This window comes from Patella vulgata, chromosome 5 (genome assembly GCF_932274485.2).
Source record: "Patella vulgata chromosome 5, xgPatVulg1.2, whole genome shotgun sequence".
NCBI lineage: Eukaryota > Metazoa > Mollusca > Gastropoda > Patellidae > Patella > Patella vulgata.
In genome coordinates this window covers 7,022,165-7,029,847 of record NC_065883.2, presented here as the reverse complement: position 1 = coordinate 7,029,847, position 7,683 = coordinate 7,022,165, and the positions used below count along the sequence as shown (strand labels likewise).

The window sequence follows — 7,683 nt, the reverse complement described above, 5'->3', positions numbered from 1 at the left end:
TACATCAAATAAAGAAGTGGTCTAAACCTAACATATAATTACGCCAACGATCACGTGCCCTAACCTTATTTACATCTCAGTGATCTTAACAAAATTTGAGCTAGCCATAACAAATAGATTTAGCCCCCACACCACCCAAGAGCGCAGGCTGTTGACGTCGGAAACTTCCGGTTCTTTTTGAAATTTTACTACAGCAGATCAAGAACTGATCTAAGAAAGGCCTGCGAGTATGGTTGTTTTGAGAGGCCCCCTTTTACTTTTGGTGGAGGTGGGAACTTTTTAGACTTATATTAAAAGTAGTTAATTTGGGAGTTAGTAAGATTGTCACACGCTAAATTTGTGCTTAATCTAGAAAGATGAGGAAATACTCTTGAAAGTGCCATTTATAGTCAGTGTTTCATGATGTTTTAGGAGTGCGGGTCCGGCGCAGACAACGTCCACCTCGTCCCCACGCTGATCAAAGTTCAAAACGACATAGTGTAGTGAATTGATTGTCTCATCAATTCTGCATGGATGTGCATGACACAACGATACTTCCATTAATCAAAATTGTTTACGAACATTACGAATGAAGATATATTGCATCATTTTTCAAATCACCCTGGAAATAAGTATATAAGACTGCCCAGGATCGTTGGTCGTCAGTCGATCGACAGACTGCTTCTGATTCTACAAGAACCATGAAAGTCTTCATTATCGCAGTACTAGCTCTGGTGGCTTACACGGCTTCGGGTAACTATCTTTTATTTTCTTTTATTAATGGATAGCTTGTTTATCGTCAGTCCGTCCAGTCGATCTGCGATCTGTGTTTGCTGCTAATTTCTCAAACCGATTGAGACAGACTGCTATAGATTCTACAAGAACCGCAAAATTCTTTTTGTCATAGTTCCTGCTCGTATGGCTTACATCCCGTCAGGTAATTATTTTTTTTATTTGATTTCATTAACGGAAATGAAATGGGGTTTAACATCCTACTGTTCTGCTCCGACTGGGCTAAAGAAGGCGGGCATATACCATACAGTGTGCTATGAGGCTAATTTTTCCCAGACCGCGGCACTACCGCCTGCTCTGTCAAGGGATCTTTTACGTGCACGCCAATGTGTACCCGGTATCTCGTTTCTAGTCGTTCCATCCGCGCACCACTGACAAGTAAAAACTACGCCATAATATCCAGATAAACGTTTTCAGGCAACTCTGGGAGCGAACCCAAGACCTCCAAGCTACAGTGATACTGTAGCCCAGTGAGTGGATGTGCTGGTTCGCTAACCAGATCTCATATCACCCCCGGGGATTGCCCAGAAAGCTCTTTGGATTTTTTCCTGCAAGGTTTTCCCTCGTCCGTATGTAACAGCGTTCGGATAGGTAAAGAAAACCGAGATTCACTGTACTCTTTGGCGTGCACGTTTGCAGTAGCCCGACTGTCCTGGCTAAATTGCCATCATAATTGACAGTATAACGGGTCAGCAGTAACCCGATAGGTGCAGAACAGTAGGACGTTAAAACCACATTTCATTTCATTGTTGATTCGAAAAAGAACAGGAGGGCTCCACTCCCTCCCCAATACAAGATGTAATAAGTATTACGGATCATTTTTGAGTGGAAACTTCAGACTTACTTTATCGATTAACCGATGTGCGTTTTTTTTTAAAGATTTCAGAATCTATGATTTTATTTCTAACAGCTCTAATCTTACCTGACGTACATACAGTTTAATTTTGTTTCTAACAGCTTTAATCTTACTTGAAATACATACATTTTAAAATTGTCGATACGCCGTAGACATATTGTTTTGTGCAGAGCGGTTTTGCATACAAAGTTCAAGATTCGGCTTTGAAAAGCCTGTCTCTCATCGGACTGGCACGAAAAATTGTAGATATTCTTGGACGCGAGTCTAATATAATTACTATTATGTACCAGGAGTCGGGGTATACATCAGTTGGACTGGCTGGGCAAATGAAACCAGGCAGTGTAGTAGAGAACACCTTTATTACATAACAGCTGATGTACAAGTGATATATTCAAGAATGAGCTACCAGAAATAACTTTTCTGGGCATGCGCGTATATGTCATGCAATTGAACCAATCAATACATAACAATTACACCCAGACACAGGCATATTAGCGTGTCCACAGGCCTACGTCAGGAGGGGGAGGGGAAAGTAAGTGCCGCTAAGGTTCACCAAAATAAACCATAACAGAATCAAAATATGCACTTTTCACAGACTAGATGGCTTTGTTGTATCCTACTAGTCAGGGTGTTGTAAGTGCTTTTGATGGCCTGTCATTCAGTCAAGTGTTGATTATACGTGACGAGACGTAGAGTCGCCTGTCCAGCCCCGTGGGTTTTCTCATGGTCCTCCCAATGATAAGGATCTCTATGCGCAAGCGAATTATTGAAATAAACTCGAACCATGTGTTAGTCCTGAAATGACTTAGTTTTTTGTCGAGTGGACGTTAAACCCCATTTCTCTTTCTTTCTCTGCCATATACATTTGAAGAGGCCAGTGGAAGAACGATCTAAGTCACGTTTTTGTCTTTTTACATAAAAGGCAAACAGATTTTTGGACGAGAATGTTTGACGCGAATAGAACAACGGGTGGGTTTAATTACAACTTCAAAATGATGTTTAATACGAATCATAATTACCAGTACAACTGACTTCGATTTTTCAGGCAAATTAAGGTTAAATAAAGGGTACGATGGACTTGTATTTGTCCGGGAGGCCATTTCAGAAGGGCCTTGGTTCAATGTGATCGTTTTTACCTGAAATAGATTGTTCCACAGAAAGCTTTTACAATTTGCTACCAGATGGCGCCATAAACTGGGATTCGTTGAAAAAGTGACTTAGATCGTTCTTCCACGGGGCTCTTCATTTTGTATTAGGGCAAGTGGAGTGGGCGTTAAACCCAATTCTTTGCCTTTTCTCTTTCTTTCAAATTTCAAACATAATATTAAAGATACATTATGGGAGATAAGATAACTAGATGGCAGTTCTCGCTATAATAGTTAAAAACTAGATAGTGTAAAGGTTTATTTGCTGAAAATTTCAGTCAAATTGATCCACCATGAGCCGAGAAAGAAGCTCGTGGAATTTTGGCATAGTCTCGGTCATCATTACTAAAATCATTAATATAAACAGCAAGTCTCGATTATCCGCTTTTCTTGATTTAATTGTCAACGGCCGTTAGCGGCATATAGGAATCTAATCCAGCCAACATCGAAGGCTAGCCTTGACATCGAGAGTTAATTATGGTCTGGATAAGTTAATTAATGTCTGATTGATAATTTAGATAACATTTCAGGCCTAAAGAAAGACTTGTAATAAGCAGATTTTGCTCTTGCATAATGCATGTTTAATTGGCCGGAGTTGACCTCTTTGTACTAAGATGTATGTCATATACTGTACTGTTTGAGTTGAGTAGACGTTAAATTTCAAAAATGTTTTAATTGTCCTAAGTTGACCTCTTGTATTACTGGACTGTTTGTGTCGAGTGGACGTTAAACCCCATTAATTTTATGATATTTATGTTATATAGGAACTACCAGGCCAAGGATAATTATTGACACTGACTGGAGCAATTTTCTAGTGGTAAGTAAATATCCTTTTGCGAACTTTTATAAACTTGACCATTTCGTTACTTCTCATCATAAGGTTTTGTATATTTGAAGTCAATTGAGCAATACATACCTCTGCTTACTCCACCAACAAGAAAATATAATGGCATAGAGATAGAAATTACACGCCAATTCGGCACAGCTCGTGATCTGGGGTGCTGGTTGGCCGAATGGTTAATGCGTGCGCGATGGATCATAAGGTCTGTCATTGAGTCGCGTGGTGGGGTTTCGATTCCGCGCTTTTAAGTGACAAGGAGTAGGTTCGTCCGTCCAGCATCTTGGGTCACCCGGTTTCTTCCCACTGCTAAGCGAGATATTGAAATTCAACTGAAACATATGTTAGTCGCGCAAAGATCTAGTTTGTGTCGGGTGGACGTTAAACCCCATCTCCCTCTCTATCTCTCCCTCTGAGCTAATTACCTGACATCACATAACTTCCCATTCGCCCCGCGTACGTAATCGTCTAATATAACAAAAGTAAATTAAGAAAGATGGATCGTAACCATTGATCGAAATCGAGTACACCTAAAGATTCCTTGGCACTGGTTATTCTTAGAAAATTGGACAGAAACGCCACTGACATGTCTGGTAATAGTTCAAATTTAAAGTGTCTGGTGATAGTTCAAATTTAACTTATTAATTTGTTGTACTTCAGTGTAACAGATGGACCCAATTCTATGATCGTGACAACCCGTCCGGCTATGGTGATGAGGAACCATTGGGAAGTCTTCGAAGGGCAAGGCCCTATGATAATATCTGTGCAAGACCAGCTACCTTGGAATATGAAACCGTATCTACAAAAGCGTGTATCAACACAGGGGAAGTGATTACAGCATCACCGACCACCGGTTTTACATGCGTTAATTCTCGTCAACCTGATCAAAGGTGTAACGATTACAAAGTTCGATACTGCTGTCTAGATGGTAAGTATCATAGGTATTATATAAAGAAAAAATAACCATAAAATATCTGGCACTGAAATCAGCCATATTCGTTCATTGGACAAGATGGGGGCGTGGAGCTGAATAGAGACAATGTAAACATTTTCTTCCGATCGGAAGCGTTCAACTGAAATCAGAATATATTTATATATTGTTAGACCTTGGCTACTTATGGATCCTTGTTTGGGTATGTGACTTCGTGAATTATTAATAGAACTAGCTGATTACCCGACATTGCACGGGTAGAGTCATGCATTGAAAGTAGTAGTGCAACGTCAGCAGGCCCATATCATTCCCCGCCTCGTCGCCAAATGTCAGCCTCGTTACTATTCTCTATTTTCAGCCCAAGTCACATGTCCGAACGGATATGAATGGACCTACTTCTACGACCGTGACAACCCCTCAGGCACAGGTGATTCGGAACTATTAAAGCAGCTACGAGATGAAAATCCAAATGAGATTTGTGAAAAACCAATCGCCATAGATGTCCGTCGTCGAAGCAATGGCCGCGACTTTAGAACATGCGGCGAGAACGTCACTGTCTCTCCATCGTTCGGATTTCTCTGCTTAGATCGAAACCAGTATGATCACTATTGTGAAGATTACAAAGTCCGATTCTGTTGTCCTTGTGATAAATAAATATCTAAATGGATAACATGAAAGAATAAAAAATATTGCACAATTACCTCGTTCACTGTGTTGGAATGTCTGTAACTGAAACTGAGAAAGGGTTTTTAATATTCTCCCATTTTTATGAAACGTTGTTTACACGCTAGATCAGTGCTTCGCTTGGGACCAAAGTTCATTTTAAAAATCTCTCTGTGCCGAACTGATTTTGGAAGACTCCCATTTTCCATGATACTGTGTTTACACGCTAGACCAGTTTTTACCAAGTCCTATTCATCCTTGGGCCCCTCGGGTGTGAGTTTGGTACACCCGGAAAAGGTGGTTCCTCAACTCATAGCAAGATGATGGCCATAAACGCGACGCTGGTATTAGCTAATAACGTACAAATACCAAGATCTACCGGAAGGGAAACGTTTGCAGGAAAGTTCAAAAGAGCTTACTCGACACCATTAATCTCTTTATTATACTTAGATTTTTGACGTATTGTCGTCATCGGAGTTGAGAGATAACTAAGCTTTTGTTTATCTTTATATACGATTGCAGTTTGGTTCATTTCATATTAATATGGGGGGTTGGGTGGCCGAATGGTTAGCACGTGCGCGCTGTATCATAAGGTCTGCCATTGAGTCAGCTGGTGTGGTTTCGATTCTCCGGTTGTACGTGACAGGGAGTAGTTTCGCCTGTCTAACCCCGTTGGTTTTCTACTGGTACTCCGGTTTCCTCCCAATGAAAGACCTTATAATTAAACTGCTAAAGAACCCCTACACGCAAGCGAATTATTGAAATAAAATTGAACCTTGAGTTAGTCCCGAAATGACCTAGTTTGAGTGGACGTTAAACCCCATTTCCCTCCCTCACTATTAATATGCAGTATTGAAATGAAATGAAATGGGGTTTAACGTCCTACTTTTTTACTTCTCCTGGCTAATGAAGACATGCATTCACCTGTGCTTTGAGAAAAATTCTGATGGGACATTCCAACTGTTATGGCTACTATTTACCCGGGCACTAGTGCTACGCTCCCCCCACCCGCCAACCTGATTTTATTCAAGACAAAGTCCGGTGCCCTTACCCCTCTCGCCCCCACCCCTTGTATTCTATATAAGAATGATCACATAACAATGACACACCAACACCAGTTTTCATACATAAATTTCCTGAACAATTCTTTAGTGTAGGGAAACGCCCTTCATTGCCCCTCCTAGGAAATATTCCACTCACCTGAGAGATCATCTCAAGAAAGAGATAGACGAGCTGGATAATATCCGTATCACAGCGACTGGTGTAATAATCTTACATCCAGTTTAACGAAGTCTTCCGGGGGTCGGGTGTTCGATCCCTGCATTGGCAGAGAAAGTTCATCCAGATTTTCCGGCGTGTTTCTCCCTTGTTAGTGATGCAAGACGGAGGGCCTGACAAGGATAAAGTTACCAAAATTCTATGACGAGCTTCTTGGTCCGAAGCCACGCAGCATTGTTTGACAGTTTTCGGACACCGACCATCATTATATGGTCGACCGTTATATGGAATCGAAATATCTTTCAACTGACCGATGGTTAAAACATTTAAAGCTCTAAGTGCGAAACGTTTTTCGGGCATTAACATTTGTTTCATTGTTGAAATTCCTAATTTCATGTGAATGCAAGGGCATCAAGTCAGACGGATTGATTGACTTGTTGATGGGAGTTCATTTTCAGGCTGCTGTATTCGCGGGCTGAAATAGCAGGAAAACGGGTTTGGAGCCATCTTAATCTCAAATATTTCCTGGGAAGATACCACACTTATACCCCGACCTGGTGACCAGCTTCACAAAATACTTTGGGGAGATATCGCCCTCTTGCCCTTCGCTCTCGACCTGGTGACCAGCTTCACAAATTACTTTGGGGAGATATCGCCCTCAACTCTCGACCTGGTGACCGTCCAGAGCCCGGTCATTTCTCACCCCTCTCCCGCAACATCTGGTATCCAGTTGGACACAGATAGGGATTTCGGTTCCAATGCCGCATAAATAAGTCCATGATTGACAACTGCCTTGTCGCGTCCCTCACTGGTCTGAATTGCAGGAATAAGCGTTGACAATCGTCTAATTTCAAATTTGTTCTACGGGATGCATAACCACCTCCCCTTCAATACCACCCTATGCCAGCCGCATAGGACGTGTTTTCGGGCATTTTCATTTCTGCTCCCGTCCCCATCCCCAAAGCTGATCAGACATGTACGCCTATGACCTGCTGGTATTCTTGTCCTAGGAGGTTAGTGGGAAGAGCGGGGGGGGGGGGAGGGGCTTCATGAATTCTAGTGCGATCGACAAGGAAATTTGCATGCTCATGCAAGGAACAACAGTGATTTGTCGTTTCATGACAGTGATGACGTTATGCTCGTCTCCTGGTTCACATATTGCGTTCGTACTTGTTACGAAACTTTATACCACGGTATTAAGTTCGACAGCTGATACCCGGTGACTGAACGTGGAAGTGGTACTACTTAATATTACTTTGAA

The 7,683-nt window shown here is 41.7% G+C and overlaps 1 long non-coding RNA gene across 1 annotated transcript; it reads left to right on the top strand.

Moving 5' to 3' along the window:
- The first annotated feature begins 625 nt into the window (after positions 1–625).
- LOC126822109 (uncharacterized) lies at positions 626–5,238 on the top strand. Its single transcript, XR_007680649.2, has 4 exons — positions 626–732; positions 3,537–3,589; positions 4,271–4,538; positions 4,900–5,238. It is a non-coding gene; the product is annotated as an uncharacterized LOC126822109 (long non-coding RNA).
- Positions 5,239–7,683: the final 2,445 nt, after the last annotated feature.